Source organism: Cyprinodon tularosa, unplaced genomic scaffold, assembly GCF_016077235.1.
Source record: "Cyprinodon tularosa strain WSP-4 unplaced genomic scaffold, ASM1607723v1 ctg1294, whole genome shotgun sequence".
NCBI lineage: Eukaryota > Metazoa > Chordata > Actinopteri > Cyprinodontiformes > Cyprinodontidae > Cyprinodon > Cyprinodon tularosa.
Genome location: NW_024038108.1, coordinates 101647 through 123602, shown reverse-complemented (window position 1 = coordinate 123602; position 21956 = coordinate 101647). Strand labels below are relative to the sequence as shown.

General features: G+C 41.9%; 4 non-coding genes across 4 annotated transcripts; all 4 read right to left on the bottom strand.

The window, feature by feature from the left end:
• Window positions 1-1857: 1857 nt before the first annotated feature.
• Window positions 1858-1929, bottom strand: trnaq-cug. The gene has a single exon. It is a non-coding gene; the product is annotated as a tRNA-Gln (tRNA).
• A 1677-nt stretch (window positions 1930-3606) lies between these two features.
• On the bottom strand, window positions 3607-3678 carry trnaq-cug. Its single transcript has one exon. It is a non-coding gene; the product is annotated as a tRNA-Gln (tRNA).
• A 16246-nt stretch (window positions 3679-19924) lies between these two features.
• trnaq-cug lies at window positions 19925-19996 on the bottom strand. The gene has a single exon. It is a non-coding gene; the product is annotated as a tRNA-Gln (tRNA).
• Window positions 19997-21668: 1672 nt separating this feature from the next.
• trnaq-cug lies at window positions 21669-21740 on the bottom strand. Its single transcript has one exon. It is a non-coding gene; the product is annotated as a tRNA-Gln (tRNA).
• Window positions 21741-21956: the final 216 nt, after the last annotated feature.

Genomic DNA, 21956 nt, shown 5'->3' with positions numbered 1-21956 from the left:
AATTGCAGGCGCTATGAACCGGAGCAAGGGTAAGATTTAAAGAATATGCTTTCATTCTGCGGTAAAAGGAAATGGATACGGATAGATACCGATCATAGCTTTACATTTTGTTTTCACAGACCTCCTATTTGCTCGGAGCCATATCAGCAAGTCCAGATTTGCACGATGTTGATAAAGACGACATTGTGTGTAAGTGACTTGTTTTAATATTTTCTCCTTCCTTGTTACTGTGACTTGCGTTTGATTTTTTATTCATACCACTCTCATTAAATTTTTTTCCAGCTGCCTGTAAGACGTATTTTGAGACGGTACGCAGGAGCTTCAGATATACGCAGCCAGCCAACACACTGCGTGCGGAGGCTGCCAAGCAATCTGCTCGGAGTCGGGCCAGAAGAAAGAGGGTAAGACTTTATTTGGTGACTATTTTTCAGGTGCATTGATAGATGTGTTGTGTCCATACGCAGTGCGCTGATTCATTGTTTTTTTTTTCAGCTGCTGAAAGCGAGGCAGAGTGTGCTAGCAGATGAGGAAGTGGAACTCTGGAAGTCCGCCACCGTCGGCCTCATGTCCGACGAAGAAGATGGCGTCGTTGGCGGTGTCTCTGGATGGATTGTACGGTCGCCGCCATTTCGTAGGCCGGATCTCACTGAACTCTGTGTTAAGCTGCAGTCCCGGTTAGAAGCGATGCCGAAGTACAGGGCCACGCACAGTAGGCGTCTGCACATCCGACCTGCCTCGGAGGGAATGCTGCCAGTTACCTCCAACCCCTAGGAAGCAAACGGACCGCTCACGGAGTTGTAATTTTTAGATACGCATGTGTTTGGATACGCGTTGTATATAGTTGTGTGTGTTTCAATAAAGCTCTTTCTTTGCATAAACAGCTTCCTGGCAAATGTTCATTTCCTGTATAAATTCATTCATGTCCTTGATGGTAGCCTAATAATTGTGTAGTAGTGTAGGATAACATAAATACACACCATATGAATGAATAAATATATGAATGAATAAATATATGAAAGAATAAATATATATTCATAAATATATATATATATGTAAATTTTTATGTAAATATATATATATATGCCAACCAATCACGAGCGACTTTACTTGTTTAAAAAGAAGTGGTTCCGTCCAATACTCAGTAAGAAAATTAAAGCGTGCGTGGCCACGTGTGGTTTTGCTGCCAATCACGAGCGATTTCACTTGTTTGAGAATAGTGGTTTCAGCCAATACTGAGAAGGTTATTCAAGCCAGACCTGGCCAGCCGCGCGGGTTTGCTGCATTCATATGCTAATTAGGGCCATTAGTACAGCTGATCGCTCTCCACATACGTCAGAATCCATTTCCGACAATTTGTGGCACGACAAACGCGGACAAGCATGGGTTGCAAATTGTCGGAAACTGACGAAAATCAGGCAGATCTGCGGGAGTTTACGGGGACGAAAATCTCACTTTTCATGCAGTGTGAGTGTCATGAGAGCCCAGGTTGCTCTGATAGTGGCCTTTAGTTATTAGGTCTGGAGTATCTGATCTTCCTCTTCCCAATATCCTAATAGATATTCTATTGGGTTATGTTTTGAGGGACCTATTTCTCACACATACCACAGTAAGCTGTAGATATAGAATTCCTAATCCCTTCTACTGTTTGTTTTAGAAATCAGAATCCATTGAGACAAGCATTTTGAGCCAGTAAACTACTCTATGAATCTGTCAATAGACAAAAGCTTAGGGGAACCTTGAACAAGAGAAATGCATCGACTCAAAGACAGTCCACAGGTACTCACAATCATAAACAACCTCTCACAAAAGTTGTTTCCAGAACTTTGAGCTTCAGTGAAGCCACTAAAGACAGCAGCTAGGTTCTACTGAGACTTGAACTCAGATCACTGGATTCAGAGACCAGAGTGCTAACCATTACACCATAGAACCCTTAGAAGGGCTAATGCCTTCAAGGCTTTCTCAATCTGAATACTCTCTATCCAGGGTTTAGCTCGCTATGTGACACATCCACAAGTTCAACTATCTTGTCGATATTGAAAAAAAAGGTTGACAAACGTAACTTGGAAAAACTGGCATCCTTGCAGCCAAAGTCTAGAGCTCTACCAATTGAAACTTGAAAGGATCAGGGCTTTTCCAGTTTGTGGAGTCATTGGTTGACAGTGGAGTTTGTAATGGGTTCAGTGGTCTTTCTTTTTCCATCTCTGCATTGGATAGGCAGCCAAGAAGCAGAGAGGAGTGGTCTTCAACTTCTTTTATACTCAATCCAACATTGAAGCTTGTACATCATATCCATTCATTACACACAGACAGATATTTCAAGGGTTTATTTCTTTCAATTGAGGCGATTATCATTGACAACTAATGAAATCCTCAAAGTCAGTATTTCGGGAGACCAAAACACTGAAAGCATCTGTATGAACATGAAATTTATGAACATGTATAGTTGTCAATCCTTAGTTGGGGCCCCTATAGTCAGGATTGCTGCAGTTTTGCAGTGTAGCAAGGAGTTGATCAGTCTGTGGTTTTGCTCAGGTGTCACGAGAGCCCAGGTTGCTCTGATAGTGGCCTTTAGTTGGTCTGCATTTTTAGGTCTGGGGTATCTTATCTTCCTCTTCCCAATACCCTAATAGATATTCTATTGGGTTATGCTAAGGGTGAGTTTGATTGCTGATTAAGAAAAGGGGATACCTTGGTCCATAAAAGCAGGTAAGGCTAGCTTTGGATTTGTGTTCAGGGGCCAAGTCCATTTAGAGGATGAAATCTGGATGTCCCTATGGTGGGTGAGCAGCAGGGTCTCTGAAGTACTCTAAACGTTCCTAGTAGGTGACTGCCCTTTCCTGAGAAAACTCAGTGGACCAACAACAACAGATGTCATGGCACAGCAAACCCTCCCTGACTGTGAAAAAGCTGCAGTGGACCTCATGGTGAGAGAGAGTTCATCAAGTTCTCAGATGGAAGAGGTTCTTCAATGCAGTCTCTGGTAGATCACCACAATGTATGAAGCACCAAGCAGATAAAGACAGCAGCTAGGTAGGACGGTCCGTATTGGAAAAAAGTATATTTCCAGTTTTATGTGGTATGTGCCCTATTTGTAGGTTGAATAGTTATGTGGACATTAAAAAACTCTATGATAAAACTATAGCTGAAAACAATATTTCTGTTTGCTTATGAAACCAGAGAGCTATATGTTGGTCAGACAATCCTCCTTACTACACTACAGGCAGTGTTGTGCCACACCCTGCTGCTTGGAAAAGACCAGAAATATGCCAAAGCCCACTGCTAATGATTGGCCTCATCGCATTAAGTCTATCACATGCGTTATGTTTTGAGGGACCTATTTCTCACACATACCAAAGTAAACTGTAGATATTGAATTCCTAATCCCTTCTACTGTTTGTTTTAGAAATCAGAATCCATTGAGACAAACATAGAGAGCCAGTAAACTACTCTATGAATCTGTCAATGGGCAAAAGCTTAGGGGAACCTTGAACAAGAGAAATGCATTGAATCAAAGACAGTCCACAGGTACTGACAATCATAAACAACCTCTCATAAAGGTTGCTTTCAGAACTTTGAGCTTCAGTCAAGCCGCTAAAGACAGCAGCTAGGTTCTACTGAGACTTGAACTCAGATCACTGGTTTCAGAGTCCAGAGTGCTAACCATTACACCATAGAACCATAGACGGATCTACTGGGGTGGCATAGGGTGGCAACTGCCACCCTAAATGACAGCCTTGCCACCCCTGCTGCCAGCCCAGTTGGCTGTAGGCTTGGCGAGGCTTATAAATTATGGATAATTTGAGAATTACGACCGCTAATTTCCAATGTCGGACTGCAGTGAATGCAGCACGAGATGACACGAGAGCGACTGAGACTGATTAGTTTTGGAAACCGAATGGGGCAAAGCGAGGGAGCCTGGGGTGATGGGGAGAGGAGACACAGGATGAAACAGGTAGAAACTGATTAACTATCTATCGAGAAATTAAATCATAATGAAAGCACAATGTTGCTAGCATAGCTGCAATGCTGATTTTGAGATGATAAAAATCAGGTTGCAGAACCTTATTTCTCTATCTATGATGTTAGTTAGGCCTGACGTTTCAGGCTCATAAAGACATATCTGTGTCATGATTGGTTACTGAGTAAGCCCAATATGCAGAACACAAACGGAAGCTGATGAAAAGTTTAACAAGGTGTATTGTTACACAAGCACATGAATATTTCAACTGGAACTGGCTCAGGCCTGGGGGCAGGTTCACTGGAGTCTGCAGAGATGATAGTTCAGTTAGCGCAGGGACAGATGAGTTATGAGACTTTGAGTTAGCCGAAGAATACCTTGAAGGAGTCCGGGTTTCTCTTTGAGAGAGGTTACTGTTGGCTCCAGAGACTGTTTGTTCAGAAGAGTCCAATAACTGCTTCAGCGTCTTACTTCTGACTATGAGGGCAGACCTTGAATTGGGTTTCCAGCTCTTAGCCAAGAGCTGCGGGGGAATCCAGAGAAGAGTCTTCAGGTTTGGCTCACGAGGGTAGGCTCGGCAGGTTAAGCTCATCCAGAGCTTCAAGGAGAGGCAGGACTCCTGTGAGGCAAAAACAAGGAAGAGTTGGAATCTTATCTCAACCAGAGATAGCAAAGATTCTCAGGTTTACTAGGCTCAGGTGCTAACCAAACTAGATCAACACTGCGGCGTTGAGGCAAGGTCTGAAGGCAGGTTATATAGTGGTGGATCCTCTGATGATGAGATGGGCCACAGGTGTGTTGGGAGCTCAGCTCAGGAGGACCCACGGCGAACTCTGCTGGAGGAAGGTGGAACAGCTCCAGATCCCAACAGTACCCCCCTCTCAACGACCGCCTCTTGGCGGTCCAGAAGAAGTCGACGGGAGGGAGCGCTCATAATCCTCTATCAAGGACAGATCGAGGATGTAGGAGCCAGGAACCCATTGGCGATCCTCCGGACCGTAGCCCTCCCAATCGACGAGGTACTGCCATCCGCGACCTCGCCGACGAGAGTCCACGATCCGGCGGACGGTGAAGGCAGGATGTCCATCGACGTCCACGGTGGGTGGAGGGGAGTCGGGTGGAGGGCACAAAGGACTGGTGATAACTGGTTTTATCTGGGAGATGTGGAACGTGGGATGTATGCGGAGACTAGAAGGAAGGTGCAGTCTTACGGCAGAAGGGTTAATAACCTGGGCAATCCTGTATGGGCCAATGAATCTCGGAGACAACTTACGAGACATTCCCTTGAGGGGAATGTCCCGAGTGGAAAGCCATACCTCCTGACCGATGGCATACTCTAGGGCAGGACGTCTCTTGGAGTCCGCAAAGCGCTTGGTGGTCACAGATCGATTGAGGGAGGCGATGGTGTCCCTCCAGACACGTTGACAGCGGCGGATGTGGTGATTGACAGATGGAACCGAAATCTGCTGGTTCATTCTTTCAGTTTGACCGTTGGACTGTGGATGATAACCAGAAGTGAGTGACGACTTACAATTCAGAGCTGCACAGAAGGCCTTCCAGACTTGGGAGATAAACTGTGGTCCACGGTCAGAGAGAATCTCCCGGGGTATACCATGGAGTTGGAAAACGTGCTTCACTAGGAGCTGAGCGGTTTGAAAGGCCGTGGGCAGTTTCCTGAGGGGAATCAGATGACATGACTTCGAAAATCGATCGACGATGGTAAAAATAGTTGACATACCTCTGGAGATTGGGAGACCAGTAACAAAATCTATGGCGATGTGAGACCAGGGACGAGTTGGAACAGGAAGAGGATGCAACAGGCTAGAAGGCGGTTGATGTGAGGTCTTGTTTCTGGCACATATGGAGCAGGCCAAAACGTATTCCTTCACATCCTTGTGCAACGTAGGCCACCAGAAACGTCTGGAAATCAAGGCGATTGTTCGGCTCACCCCCGGGTGAGCGGAGAACTTGGCTGTGTGCGTCCATTGAATCAGGCGAGATCTGACAGATGAGGGAACATAGGTTCTGTTAGGAGGACCGTTACCTGGGTCAGGTTCAGAAGCCAAGGCAGAGTTTAAGAGATCGGAGATCTCCCAGGAAACCACTCCAACAGTACAGGAAGCAGGAAGAACGGGTTCAGGCGTCTCGGATTGATCAACAGAGTATAGACGAGAGAGAGAATGGATCCTTGGATCCGGGTCTGTAAGAAATAATGAGGTTGAAACGGGAGAAAAACAGAGACCACCTTGACTGACGAGGGTTAGCTTGTTTGGCGGACTGGATGTATGCTAGGTTTTTGTGATCCGTCCAAACTAAGACTGGGTGTTCAGCTCCCTTGAGCCAGTGTCTCCACTCCTCCAAAGCGAGTTTGATGGCCAGGAGTTCTCGGTCTCCAACGTCGTAGTTTTGCTCTGCTGTGGAGAGTCTACGGGAGAAAAATGCAGAGGGGTGAATTCTTTGATCAGAGTCGAGTTGTTGGGATAACACGGCACCAACACCAGAGTCAGAGGCGTCCACCTCGAGGATGAATTGCTTGGCAGGATCAGGCTGGATTAACACGGGAGCTCTGGAAAATAACGTCTTAAGTTTATCAAAGGCAACTTGAGCTTCGGGGGTCCACTGGAAGGTCCTTTTGACTGATGTTAGAGTTGTGAGAGGTAGAGCTGTCTGCAGTGGCGGATCTAGGGGGCGGCTACTTGGGCTGCAGCCCCGGATGTTTCCCCTAGAGCCCCGGATCTCGCTTCTGTGCTGATCTGAGTAAAATGTGCAGTACTGGATTTCACCAGATGGTGGCAGCAAAGGCAGGAAAGCAGCCCGTAGCATTCCCGTGCAGAAGAAGAGGTTCTCACCAATGGCTGTTGCTTGTCGCCATAGATATCCATAATAAAGGCTAGATGTCTTACGGCGGAGTCTCAAACGGCATCACCGGCGGCCATCTTACCTCAGGCAGGCTTTCTGTTGTGCTCTGTGGTACCTAATGTAAGGTGAGTGATCAGCACGAACACAAATACTCTCATCTCACTGAATTCTTGACGGATTTACAAACAGTTTGGTGTCTTACAAACATTATGAACGTGGCTATTATTCTAGATGCTTGAACATGTCGAAATTGCAGATTTAGATTTTCTTGTCGAAAAATGACTTAATCATGCAGCATAGTTGTGCATCACGGCTACTTGCGCAAGTTATCAAGTCTGAGACTATTGGTCAATTATATAAGTTTTACTGACACCAATAACGATTGTGTGACAATTAATCTTTGGTGTAAATTACAATCTTTGTGGATGTGGTTGTAGTTATTAGTTGGCTAATAACAATAATCTGAGTGTTGTTGTATTTTCATTATTAGCCTAACGTTAGCTGGCTAATAACAAGAAGCTGCGAAGTGAGACCTAACGTTAGTAAGTTAGCAGCTAACGTTACAGTTTAGCTAGCTGCTAACATTAACCAGCAACTTTACATCAGTGGAAGAGGCAGAATTTGACATGATTTCCAATCGATATGGTTTGTCAACACATCTTACATTATGTTACAGGAATTTGCTGGGTTTATTAAAAGGAAGATGCCAGACTTTTGCTATGACATAATAGTATTACAAGATTGTTGTTGACTCAAAGCATTTATAAGTTTGTATTAGTTTCATTTGGACAACTTAAAGATGGTGTTGTGCCAAACATTTTCAACTTTCCAGCTCATCTTCAAAGGGCATGTGTATCATTGAAATTTAATCACATATTGATATACCAATCTTATACACTGTGAATTGTTGTTGGTCACTTTTGTTTTTGTTTCTGCAGGTTATATAATGTGTAAGCAGGAGGAGAAGATCTTCCATCCCCGTTTGCTGACATTCCTGCACTAGTACATGACCACAGCTACCTTCCTGTCCGCTTTGATGGCCTTGTGGACAACGCTCTCTTGTACATTACACAGAAGCTCAATAAAACCGTCCTTTTCAAAGGGCATTAGCCAAGCTATGTTTTTTGGGTCATTTTTTAAATCTCTGTCTTCCATGTGTATACCATTACAGTAGTGTAAGTGGGGATTTCAACATGCTACATCTATATATACTTGTGAAGGGGACTATTGTACCAATTTTAATAGCAAATAAATGTCACTTTTATAATGGTTTAAAAATAGGAACTTTTGTGTAATTACCCCTGATATATAATCCGAATAGTCTACATGAAACTTCAAAGTGCTACCTTTAATTTGAAACCTGGATTATGCTTCTACACCAAGAGGTTGCCACACAATAAGCCTTTTCTGTCAGTATTCCATATTTTATTATAACAATAATATTCATATTATAAAAGTATGTATGTAAATATAAATAAATTAGGACTGTGAAATAATTAATCACACCCAAATAAAAGTGTTTATTTATATATATATATATATATATATATTTATATATACATATATATATATATATATATATATATATATATATATATATATATATATATATATATATATATATATATATATATATATACATACATATTTATATATATATATATATACATAATTTTATTTATATATATACATATTTATATATATATATATATATATATATATATATACACATATTTATATATATAGGTATCTATATCTATATAGATATCTATATAGATATCTATAGATATATCTATATATCATGTTGCCATTCAGTACACTGAGTTTTATTAGCACATATTGATTTAACATAAATACCTTGTGCATGTGTATATTTATTGCACCTGTATGTTCTATTCAATGTTCTTTTCATATGAAATACCATGGTTATAATTATTCATAAGTGTGCAGTATCATAACTACATGTCTGACTTTTGTTTAACAAACCAAACAATTAGACAATTCAGGAAGTTATGGTTATTTAAGTAAATGCGCCTTTAAAACACAATGTTACGAATGAGAGAGCTGCCTGTAGCAAGATGGCCGCCACGTGCGGACGTCGACCCCCATTGGCCAGCAGCGCGGACGAGACATCTAGCCTTTATTATGGATATCCATGCTTGTCGCTACCCGATCCGTACCGGTAGCACGATCCGTACCATCAGCTCATTTGCGCCTGCGCGAACAGAATAACTTCCGGGTCGCCAAAAAATAACGTAATTTCGGTACTTAAAAAACTTTATTTATATCCTTAAATAATTAAAGAATACTAAACTACATCGTAAAGACAATATTGAAGACTTTTCTTGAAGAAAAGAATGCTTTTTAAATTCAATCCATTGTATTGCTTGACGTCATTTTTCTGGAATAAAAATCAAAATTTTCGGGAAATGTTCCCTTATCAATGAAAAACTGCAGGTCACGAAATGTAGCAAATGAATCCATTGTGGGATCAGTACTGCTGGAGTGCATAGTTAAGAACGGAGTAAATCAAATATTTAAACAAATTTAAATATATACGCTGTGTGACGTATATATGCGCATGCTCAGAGCAGTCAAAGTAACTGTCACAAGGCGATTGAACTTTTTTATGTATTTCTGTTTTTTATTTTTAGAAAATGCAATATTGACGAAAATACAAAGATATACAAAAAGAAACCCATGCCTCTCAAAAATACAAAAGAATAAAAAAGTAAGAAAAAGGAAATATTGCCACCGGAAGTTATTCTGTTTGCGCACGCACAAATGAGCTGATGGTACGGATCATGCTTCCGGTACGGATCGTGTAATGACAACGCTAAACAGACTGATGTTCCAGGGATGTGAAGCTCTGACTGACTTCCAGACGTGTTTGTCCCGGTGGTGTATGAAATTCTGTTCCCCTTATTTCGGGAATCGCATTGAAGCCAGAGAGGCGGACATGGCGGATGGGACCATTTTCGACCATTTTCACGACGCGTCTGATCGATTTCTCGCTAAAATCAGCTATAATCATGTCACGGTTGCAACATCCAGTTTAATCAGCAGCTGTTGTTTACAAAATTGTAAAATAAATAAATAGACGAGGTGCTTTAAAGCTATTTTGTGTTATTTTAAACGCCAAGAAAATCGTCTTTTTCCAACTTCTGTCACTTAAACCTGACAGAAATAAAAGTCAGTCACCAAACAGTTTTCCAACAGTAGTGAGTATTAATCATTTTTCATTGCTGATATCAGAGGATGGAAACTGGCTGATAGCAGGACACAAATATTCCTGAAAAGATGAGAGTTTAGACTTTCTGATTTATCCCGTTCTAATGTAAAATATGACAGATTACTGGATTAAGGACATTCCTAGTATACTACATGATATCACACAAACAATTTTTGAGAATCTGGAAACAGATGCTTTTTACTTCCCAAAGATATGGGAGGAGGAGAGACTTGATGTTTCAGCTGCCTGAAATAATCTGTTCCTCCTCCATAACATGGGAAGAAATTAATTTACCTGCACATTTTTAACTGTGTTTATTCCTCTTCATCAACAACAAATCCTCTGGATTTAGTGACATTTGATCATTATTTGCCAAAGTTATGAGGGGGGAATCGTATATTTTAGCCCCCTGATAGAATCCGTTCCACCTTTGATTATCTTTATGAAATATATTTTCTGTTTAAATGTTTATCTAACAATTCATAAATATTCAAAAAAAAAAAAGTTCAAACCAAAACCACTGGACATTGTTTTCCAAGTTTGAAGATGTTTCTTAATTCCAAATGTCTGGAGCAATGCTATTGCAGACATTTGGAATTGAGAATTAAAATACATTAAATAAAGGTAATCCAACAACTATTTTGTATTTAAAAATATAAAATAATAAATGTTTTAAACATAATATATGAAAAATAATGACAGTTTCACTGGATTTGTTTATTTTTTTTCCCATGTTATGGGGAAACGGATTCTATCAGGCGGCTAAAATATATGATTTCCCTCTGATAACTTTGTCAAATAATGATCAAATTTGACCAAATCCACAGAGTTTGCTGTTGATGAAGAGAGGGATAAACACAGTTAAAGACTTGCAGGTGAATTCATTTCTTCCCATGTAATCGAGGGGGAATTGTTATGTGTGATAGCATGTAGTATAGTAGAAATTTCTTTAATCCAGTAATCTGTCATATCTTACATTAGAACGGGATTTAGAAGAAAGTCTACTCTCTCATCTTCACCCTCAGGGCTAAGCCCCTGATCTCCTAGGATCCAAGATCCTCCCCTGGCTGTCTGACTATAATTCCTGATAAATCGACGGTAGAAGTTGGCAAAACCCAGGAATCTCTGCAGCTGTTTACGGTTCTCAGGTATCGGCTATTCCAAAACAGCTTTTATCTTTTCTTCAGATGGCTTAACCTGCCCGCCCTCGAGCAAAAACCCTAAAAAGGTGACTGAAGGTTGATGAAACTCGCATTTTTCAGCCTTTACAAAAAGTTTGTTCTCCAATAATCTTTGCAGGACCAGGCGGACATGTTTTTTATGCTCGGAAAGGTTCTTTGAATAGATCAGAATGTCGTCAATGTAAACAAACACGAAGATATTCAAAAAGTCTCTGAGGACATCGTTGACGAGGGCTTGGAAACATGCAGGGGCGTTAGTGAGACCAAAAGGCATGACCAGATATTCAAACTGGCCCAAAGGGGTTTTAAAGGCTGTCTTCCACTCGTCACCCTCTCTAATCCTGAGAAGGTGATATGCGTTTCTTAAGTCAAGCTTGGTGAAGACAGTTGCACCTTGTACTGGTTCAAAGGCTGATGCTAGTAACGGAAGTGGGTATTTATTTTTAACAGTTATTTGGTTCAGGCCTCTGTAGTCTATACAAGGTCTTATGGAACCATCCTTTTTGCCCACAAAAAAGAAACCAGCACCCAACAGAGAAGAAGATGGACGGATTATTCCAGCAGCTAGGGACTCATTTATATATTTTCCATGGTTTCTCGTTCTGGTTTGGAAATATTGTAAAGTCTACTGCTGGGTAGAGGAGCTCCTGGTAATAGCTCAATCGCACAGTCATATGGTCTGTGAGGTGGAAGAGACGTAGCACTAACCTTACTGAAGACAGGAGCCAGATCATGGTATTCGGAAGGGACAGAAGTAAGGTCAGGAGAGTCCATCTCCCCCCTCCCTCTAGGAGACCGTACAGCGGGAGCTGCAGAACGAAGGCATGTTTCATGACATGAGGTCGACCATGACTCAATGTGACGTTCAGCCCAATTTATATGGGGATTATGTCGTTCCAGCCACTCAAAACCAAGCACCAAGGGAGAACATGTAGAAGGAAGAACAAAAAATGTCAGAGTTTCACGATGATTACCTGAGATCAAAAGCTCCAGAGGTTGCGTTTGATGGGTAACCTGATGAAGTCTCTTCCCATCAATAGCTGAGACACTAAGTGGCTTGGTTAAAGGGACAGTTTCAATCTGTAGCTGCAGAACCAGGTTAGAGTCTATCAGATTATACTCACATCCAGAGTCGATAAAAGCTGACAATGTGAGATTCTGCTTAGAGAAAAATAGGGTGGCTGGAAGCATCAAATGAGGAGATTTTTCAGTTTTCAAATGGCCCGTCAGACTCCTCAGATCCTCTGACGGGCCCCGGCTTTTGACTTAGCTGGGCATGAGCCAATAAAATGGCCAGTCTCACCACAGTAGATGCACAATTTGCCCCTGAAACGTCTTAGTCTTTCCTCAGGGGTTAGCCTTGTGTGTCCAACCTGCATAGGTTCGGCTTCCGCCTCAACTGAGTGAGAGACCTGGACAGGCATAGAGAGAGACTGGGTTTTAGGCCTTAGCTTGGAAACGGGTTCTGTGGATCCAGAAAAAACAGAAGCTCTATTCAATGCAGGGGCTGACACAAAAAAACGTTGACTCCTTTGTCTTGAACTGTTTCTAGCACGAAGTCTGTTGTCGAACCTAATTGTTAGGCGGATTAAATCCTCCAGACTAGCTGGTTCATCGAGAGTTGCAAGTTTATCTTTGATATTGTCATTCAATGCCTTAAAATATGCACTTTTAAGAGCACATTCGTTCCATCCGGAAGCTGCGGCTTTGACCCGGAAGTTGATGGAAAAATCCGCTACTGAGGAATTTCCCTGTCTTAGATTCAGCAGAGCTCGAGAGTCAATTGTTTGATCAGAGTCCTGATTAAACACCTGGGAAAATTCAGAAACAAATTCAGAAAAAGTTTTTCTGGAACTGCTCGCGGAAGTAAATCTGGCCTCCGCCCACTCGAGGGCTCGCCCAGTGAGTTGGGACAAAGTGAAAGTTATTTTCTTTTTATCCGTAGGGAAACTGCCAGGAGAGTTCTCAAAAATAAGACGGCATTGAAACAAAAAACCTTTACAGTCTTTCTGATTACCTGAGAACTTTTCAGGGAGACTAGGACGGAACTCAGGAGATGATGTCACAGCCGGTGACCTTAGAGGCGGAAGTGGATCCGGAATTTGACGTGCCGCCGACGCGGCGTTAGCACTGCCCATGTAGCTAGCATAGTTTTGGAGCATTTGGTTTTGGTAATCAACCATAGCATGTAAGTCACGGAGGGTTTGAGATTGTCCATGGATCTGAGCGTCTTGTTCCTCAAGCCTTCGACGGAGGTGATCTGCTGGGCTTAGTGTTTGGCCGCAGTGTTCTGTCATGATTGGTTACAGAGTAAGCCCAATATGCAGAACACACACGGAGGCTGATGAAAAGTTTAACAAGGTTTATTGTTAACACAGGCACATGAATATTGCACTGGAACTGGTTCAGGCCTGGGGGCAGGTTCACTGGAGTCTGCAGGGATGACAGTTCAGTTAGCGCAGGAACTAGTGAGTTATGAGTCTTAGAGTTTACTGAGGAATACCTTGAAGGAGTCCGGGTTTCTTTTTGAGAGAGGAAACTGTCGGGTCCAGAGACTGTTCAGCAGAGTCCAATAACTGCTTCAGCGTCTTACTTCTGACTTTGAGGGCAGACCTTGAATTGGGTTTCCAGCTCTTAGCCAAGAGCTGCAGGGGAATCCAGAGAAGAGTCTTCAGGTTTGGCTCACGAGGGTAGGCTCGGCAGGTTAAGCTCATCCAGAGCTTCAAGGAGAGACAGGATTCCTGTGAGGCAAAAACAGGGAAGAGTTAGAATCTTATCTCAATTGGAGATAGCAAAGATTCTCAGGTTTACTAGGCTCAGGTTGCTAACCAAACTAGATCAATATAGCCGATATAATATATAATAATAGCCAATAATTGCACTATAGATCATTGTAGTGCCACCAAACTTGTAGCACACATAGATAACCTCATCTAGTTTAGACTACAACTCTTGCTTTTGGAAAATGTGCTAAACTTTTTGAGATTTCTTAATTGTTTTTATAAGTAAGCCAGTTGCGCAATCTCTGCAACAGGAAGGACTCACCTTGGGTTTGAAAACTGCTAAATTGTAGCTTCATATGTAGAGCTTTTCCTTTGGTGAAATAAATGTTACTCCAGTACTGAAACCATAGTGTTTGTCATTCTCTAAGCTGAAATGTTGAATGACGTGAAAAGGCGAGACAAGACAAAATACAATTATTCTCTAAGTCGTTCTTTCTTTCACATAGTGAGCTTTGCAATATAAATGAGTCTGTTGGTGAATGGACAATATAAATAGGCTCTGCCTTGCCTTGTTGGAAAAGCTGGTTATGACCAGTTCTCAGCTCAGGAACTAGGACCCGTATGATATCTGGTTGTTCAATAGGTTTGCCTAAATAAAAGATTTAGATCTGACTTATCAAGATATTCCTGCAGAAAGGTCTGATGTTGCAGGGGCAGGTAATGAAAAGAGTTTGGAGCATGCTCTGGTTCTGATGCCAGTTTGTTTCAGCCTTTATCCAGTCTCATGTAGAAGGGCTGGTTATATCACAGGTTATTAGCATTACAACAAGGACGGTTAGCAAGGTAGAGTGAATACACAAGCTTGTAGAGGGGAGGGGGGCTTGCAGGAAAACTGGAATTCTCCAGGATTTCTAGTGCTATTGCACTTTGCTCATGGCAGGAGAAACAGACAGTAAAAACCTGACGTTATTCTTCCCCATAACACGCTTTGCATGTGTGGTCAACCTGCTAGCGGCAGGGATGCGACAACTGTAATATAAATTATTTTACTGCAATTGGATCTGCGCTCTCTCCAGTTCAGCCAGGCTGGCGTATTATAGTGCATACCCACTTTTGCGCCGCTGACAAGCTGCTATAACTTGAGAGAGGCGGTGTGTGCAAATGTGGAAAGCACAGAGGATGCTGATTGCTCACTTTACTTGGTCAGTCTACTCTACTCATCTTGCAGCAATACATCGTGCACAAACTAACACCGCCGCAGAACGTAGATACTGGACCAGATGTTTACTTTTTCTGGAAGTCAGTGTTTTTCTGAAGCAGCGCTTGGTTATTTGCAGAAGGGCACATCAGTGCAGTGAAGGCAGAGTGAGGGAGAGCACGTTAAGTTCATCATGTGACCAGCAACGGTTACCGTGGCACGGTAGATCTAAATCAGCGCTCACCAACCTTTTTACAGCTGAGGGCTAATTCAGGGGTACTGAGTCACAGGAAGGGCTACCAATACTGACCTATGAATGGCAAGGGTCAACGTTCACCTAAACTTCATACATCCTAAACATATCTTTATCGTTTCTTTAAATTTCTAATTTTCTTTTAGACATTTTCATTTTGAAATCTCTATAAATGCTTAAATGCCATATATGATTAAATGATGAAATGTTCTATAACCCAATTAAAAAAAGAAGAGCAACAGAATACAGTGAAATTTCAAACGTAGCTCACTGTTGAGTTGTTCTATTTTCAGAAGACTCTAAGGGCCCCCCTTGAGGGCCCCTTGGTGCCCGCGGGCCCCATGTTGGTGACCCCTGATCTAAATTATTATTATTTTCGGCATGCACACACACACAAACACACACATGCACATAGATACAAGCACACAATAAATGAATAAAAAAGGCAAAAGGGCATTTTGGGTATAAAGGAGCTTAGCGGCAGGTGCTCAAGCACCCTCAGCCCCCCCCTCTGCACGTCCCAGCCCCTGATCACACCGCTCCAGGTATTACTGTTATTTTCCACATGGGAATTAAGATTCCTGAGCAGAATGATAAAATCCCTAAAGGGGTGCTTTCCAAAACCTCCTCACAGGGATACAAAGTAGGTCTGGCAATTCTTCTACCTCTTTGCCTCTGAAAACAGAGACCCCCACCCTATCTGAAGGTGCAGGGGGGCAATGTCTTCATTTATTGCTCCATGGTAAAAATCACTAGAACAAACAGGCACTTTGTCACACATTCACCATAAGCAAAGGGGAGCAGGAAGAAAATCAGACCATGTTTCTGCCCCAGTTGAAAAACTGAATAACCTTTGCAAAGCTGATTACAGTAGAAACAAAGCAATGAAATAACAAACATCTGTGTTCAATTAAAGTAATAAACATGTTTTTCTGAAACTATCAATTCTTAATAGAATTTGTTTACACATATATATGAATTGACACAAGGAGGGGATCATTTTTTTTCTTTTTTTTTATTGTTTTTTTTTTGTCTTTTTTAATGTGCATATTAAAAGCTGTTGCCTTTATTCAGGCCAGAAACACTTTCAAGCTGGTGGCCTGTGTTTGTCTAATAGCCTCTGTAGGGAGGAAATCTTCTGTTTGCCTGCAGGCCTCTGGTTGGATGGTGGTTTCCATGCGTGGGGGGGCCTTGGTTCATGTACAGTCCTGCGTCTCGATGGCGGCTTGTATGCAGATGATGGCCAGCATTTATGTAGACGCCTGGGTTTGGGTTGAAGCCTCCGTTTGGATTCTGTCTCCTGTTTTCATGGTGGGGGCCTCTAACTGTGGAACCACATCTGTTTCTTTGGGGCCTGTTTTGCATGGGGGCCTCTTTCTGACTGGAAGCTTCAGTTTTCATGGACTCCTCTGTTTGTGAGGAAGCTTCATGATGTTCTTTATTCAAAGGAAGTTTCAACTCTGCGGACAATTGTGAGACTTGACTCTTCAGAGATTTGATCAGTTCCTCCTGTTCCTTGAGTCTGGAGCCAGCCTCCCTTCTCTACTGGCGTATTTCTCAGCCTGCCTCTTCAGGAAGGCGAGCTCATGCAGGACACTGACGCACACTGTAACTGTGGGAATGCGTGATAACTTTGACGCACGTGTAGGCTGGGTTACAGTGAATGTTTCCTGCTTCTCCTCTTTCTCTTCACTTTTGAGTCTCATGCGACGTTCACTTTCTAAACTTTTTTCCAGTTCTGCGATTTGTTTCATCTGAGTTTTGCAGTCAACCTGAAACTGGATTCTTTGTTCTCTCTCCTCATGCAGATCACAAGTCCTCTCGTGCAGTTCTTGTTTTAGAGCAGTAACCTGCTGAGTGAGGTCGTTGATATGTTTGATAGCCTCTTCGATGCACATCGAGCGAGGGATCATCGTAACCGCTGACGCATGGCGTGGCATCCTGTTGCTTTGATAGAACTTAGGGCGGTCAACATCAGTTTTTCTGTTGGTCCCGGTGTGCCATGGCTTTCTCCTGTTTTTATCTGGTTTGGAAGACACATAATGAACTGGGTTATCAAATGTGGCCAAACTGCATGTTTGTATTGACTAGGGTTGTCAAAAGTATCGATACTGAAAAGTTGTATCTGGATACAATTTTCATTTTCAAAAGTATGAATACAGTGCTACCACCAGTGGCACCTAAGCAGTCATTCATCTAAAGTGCAGAATAGAGGAAAATGCACTTTCTGAACACTGTTTGATTGAATAATTTTGTGCACTTTTCGGTTTCAGACTTTTTTCTGTAACAGGTGCCGCTGCTGAGAATGATTTTTGTTTTTTAACTGGTTTGGCTAGTGTCATTGTTATGTGTGCAAAGCAGACATGGGCAATGTGGAGTCAACAAGTCATCTCAATGTCATGTATTTAATCTACCCAGCCAATTAACCAGGTGAGTCCAATCTGCACAGGTTAATTCACGATGAAGATTGGACTCACCTGCTTCAGTGGCTGGGTAGAACCAATACATGACATGGAGATGACTTGTTGACTCCACATTGCCCATGTCTGGTGCAAAGCATAGCCAAGGAAGGAACACTTCATTTTAATTTTGTAAGTTTTTTATCAAGCTTGCTTAATATTGTGCGCAGCATACAACCTCAAAATGTTGTTTATTGTATTTATTTATCTATTTATTGTATTTTGTTTATTAATGAGAACATTTCTGTTGAATTTTGGAGTCTTTGTTTTTATCCTTGTGGTATCGAAAATGACATCGAGTATCGAATGTTTTACTTAGTATCTGTATCGAGTTGACAACCCTAGTATTGACCCATAAAACACTTACCATGATGGTGTGAGTCAGAAGAAAGACCCGAACTGGGGCGAGTCTTTGGTTCTTCTAACCTTGGAGATGGCTGACATGCTAGCTGGACCTCGTCTGAGTCGAGAGACGTAGAGTCAGCAGCGATGGATGATTTCAGCTGAACCTCCGCTAAGGGGGGAGCCTCAATGGAAGCAGAAGAAGTCGCTTCCCCTTGGATCTCTGAACCATCTTCTGCTTTGCTGAGATGCAGCTCGCTGGTGACAAAGCTGTCTTCTTCAGTTGGGAAAATAATGGCCTCATAGTCGACCTGGATGGGGAGGTCAATCATGTCTTCCCATGAAAGTTTAGCTGGAGAGGTTTCATTTCCACAAACAAACTGTTTTTGCTCCATGGCTAACTTTCTATCAATCAGAATATCGACCTAAAAGACGTGTGATATCTGAGAACGATGTCTGGTTGGTTTCGCTAAGGTTCGAACGTGCTTCTCAAAAGGGATCTGTCTCGATGAAGGTCGGGAACAGATAAGAACACTGGGTGGGTTTATGCTCAGATCCCTTCCAAAGTCTGTGATGTCATCAGCAGTCTCTTTGTGACATCACATGCCAGGTGTTATCCAACATTCTAGTCCCAACTGCTGAACACGGAATGCATTTTTTAAAATAGATTAGCTGTTTTTTAAACAATAACTTTCTTCTTTGTTCAATTTGGGTTATTTTTGGTTTTCTTTTACTGATCAGATAAAAAGTTATTCAAAGAAAAATATATGCTTTGAAATGTAATTGTCCTTGAATTTTTTTAAGATTTCTCATAGTTTTGTATTTCAGTTTTACAATCAAATGCAGACATTTATAAACAGTATTTAACTAAAGTATTACTGTCTTCAAAGACCTCATTACCTACCTTATACCACCCAAGAAGATTCAACACATGCTGGTAGCGATGTTGCTAGGCAACATAAGGTGGATCAGGTATAGTTTCCGTATTACATTTAATACAACAGTAGCTTGCTAAGCCCAAAAGCTGTGAGCTTTTTGAATTTGGGTGAGACTGAGGCCAGTTTGTAATGATTCCTGAAGCAACCTGCACCAGAGTCCAATAGGAAGTGGATCAGACCATTTCAGCAAGTTAGACTCCATCCAGTTATTTGGTCTGGACCAGATTTAGCTGGGCTTAAATCAGACCTGCACAAAAGAAACAAACAAACTCTGGTCGATTTAGCTTAAAAGGGCTTATTAGTGCGTTTTATAAAGCCATAGAACCCTTAGAAGGGCTAATGCCTTCAAGGCTTTCTCAATCTGAATACTCTCTATCCAGGGTTTAACTCACTAAGTGACACTTCCACAAGTGTCACTTTGCTTATGAAACCAGATGATTGGCCTGATCTCATTAAGTCTATCACATGCGTTATGTTTTGAGGGACCTATTTCTCACACATACCACAGTAAACTGTAGATATAGAATTCCTAATCCCTTCTACTGTTTGTTTTAGAAATCAGAATCCATTGAGACAAACATAGAGAGCCAGTAAACTACTCTATGAATCTGTCAATGGGCAAAATCTTAGGGGAGTCTTGAACAAGAGAAATGCCAAAGAATCTTCTGAAGAAAGGCATCGACTCAAAGACAGTCCACAGGTACTCACAATCATAAACAATCCTTCACAAAAGTTGCTTTCAGAACTTTGAGCTTCAGTGAAGCCACTAAAGCCAGCAGCTAGGTTCTACTGAGACTTGAACTCAGATCACTGGATTCAGAGTCCAGAGTGCTAACCATTACACCATAGAACCCTTAGAAGGGCTAATGCCTTGAAGGCTTTCTGAATCTGAATACTCTCTATCCAGGGTTTAGCTCACTATGTGACACATCCACAAGTTCAACTATCTCGTTGACATTGAAAAAAAACTTTGAAAAACGTAACTTGGAACAACTGGCATCCTTGCAGCAGTCTAGAGCTCTACCAATTGAAACTTGAAATGATCAGGGCTTTCCCAGTTTGTGGAGTCATTGGTTGACAGTTGATTTTGTAATGGGTTCAGTGGTTCTTCTTTTTCCATATCTGCATTGGATAGGCAGCCAAGAAGCAGAGAGGAGTGGTCTTCAACTTCTTTTATACTCAATCCAACATTGAAACTTGTACATCATATCCATTCATTACACACAGACAGATATTTCAAGGGTTTATTTCTTTCACTTTAGGCGATTATCATTGACAACTAATGAAATCCTCAAAGTCAGTATTTCGGGAGACCAAAACACTAAAAAGATCTGTATGAACATGAAATTTATGAACATGTATAGTTGTCAAGCCTTAGTTGGGGCCTCTTTAGTGAGGATTGCTGCAGTTTTGCAGTGTAGCAAGGAGTTGATCAGTCTGTGGTTTTGCTCAGGTGTCACGAGAGCCCGGTTGCTCTGATAGTGGCCTTTAGTTATTCTGCATTTTTAGGTCTGGAGTATCTGATCTTCCTCTTCCCAATACCCTAATAGATATTCTATTGGGTTATGCTAAGGGTGAGTTTGATGGCTGATTAAGAAAAGGGGATACCATGGTCCATAAAAGCAGGTAATGCTAGCTTTGGATTTGTGTTCAGTGGCCAAGTCCATTTAGAGGATGAAATCTGGATGTCCCTATGGTGGGTGAGCAGCAGGGTCTCTGAAGTACTCTAAACGTTCCTAGTAGGTGACTGCCCTTTCCTGAGAAAACTCAGTGGACCAACAACAACAGATGTCATGGCACAGCAAACCCTCCCTGACTGTGAAAAAGCTGCAGTGGACCTCATGGTGAGAGAGAGTTCATCAAGTTCTCAGATGGAAGAGGTTCTTCAATGCAGTCTCTGGTAGATCACCACAATGTATGAAGCACCAAGCAGATAAAGACAGCAGCTAGGTAGGACGGTCCGTATTGGAAAAAGTATATTTCCAGTTTTGTGTGGTATGTGCCCTATTTGTAGGTTGAATAGTTATGTCGACATTAAAAAACTCTACGATAAAAGTATAGCTGAAAACAACATTTCTGTTTGCTTATGAAACCAGAGAGCTATATGTTGGTCAGACAATCCTCCTTACTACACTACAGGCAGTGTTGTGCCACACCCTGCTGCTTGGAAAAGACCAGAAATATGCCAAAGCCCACTGCTAAGGATTGGCCTCATCTCATTAAGTCTATCACGTGCGTAATGTTTTGGGGGACCTATTTCTCACACATACCACAGTAAACTGTAGATATATAATTCCTAATCCCTTCTACTGTTTGTTTTAGAAATCAGAATCCATTGAGACAAACATAGAGAGCCAGTAAACTACTCTATGAATCTGTCAATGGGCAAAAGCTTAGGGGAACCTTGAACAAGAGAAATGCATCGACTCAAAGACAGTCCACAGGTACTCACAATCATAAACAATCTTTCACAAAAGTTGCTTTCAGAACTTTGAGCTTCAGTCAAGCCGCTAAAGACAGCAGCTAGGTTCTACTGAGACTTGAACTCAGATCACTGGATTCAGAGTCCAGAGTGCTAACCATTACACCATAGAACCCTTGGAAGGGCTCATGCCTTCAAGGCTTTCTCAATCTGAATACTCTCTATCCAGGGTTTAGCTCGCTATCTGACACATCCACCAGTTCAACTATCTTGTTGATGTTGAAAAAAAACTTTGTCAAACGTAACTTGGAAAAACTGGCATCCTTGCAGCCAAAGTCTAGAGCTCTACCAATTGAAACTTGAAATGATCAGGGCTTTCCCAGTTTGTGGA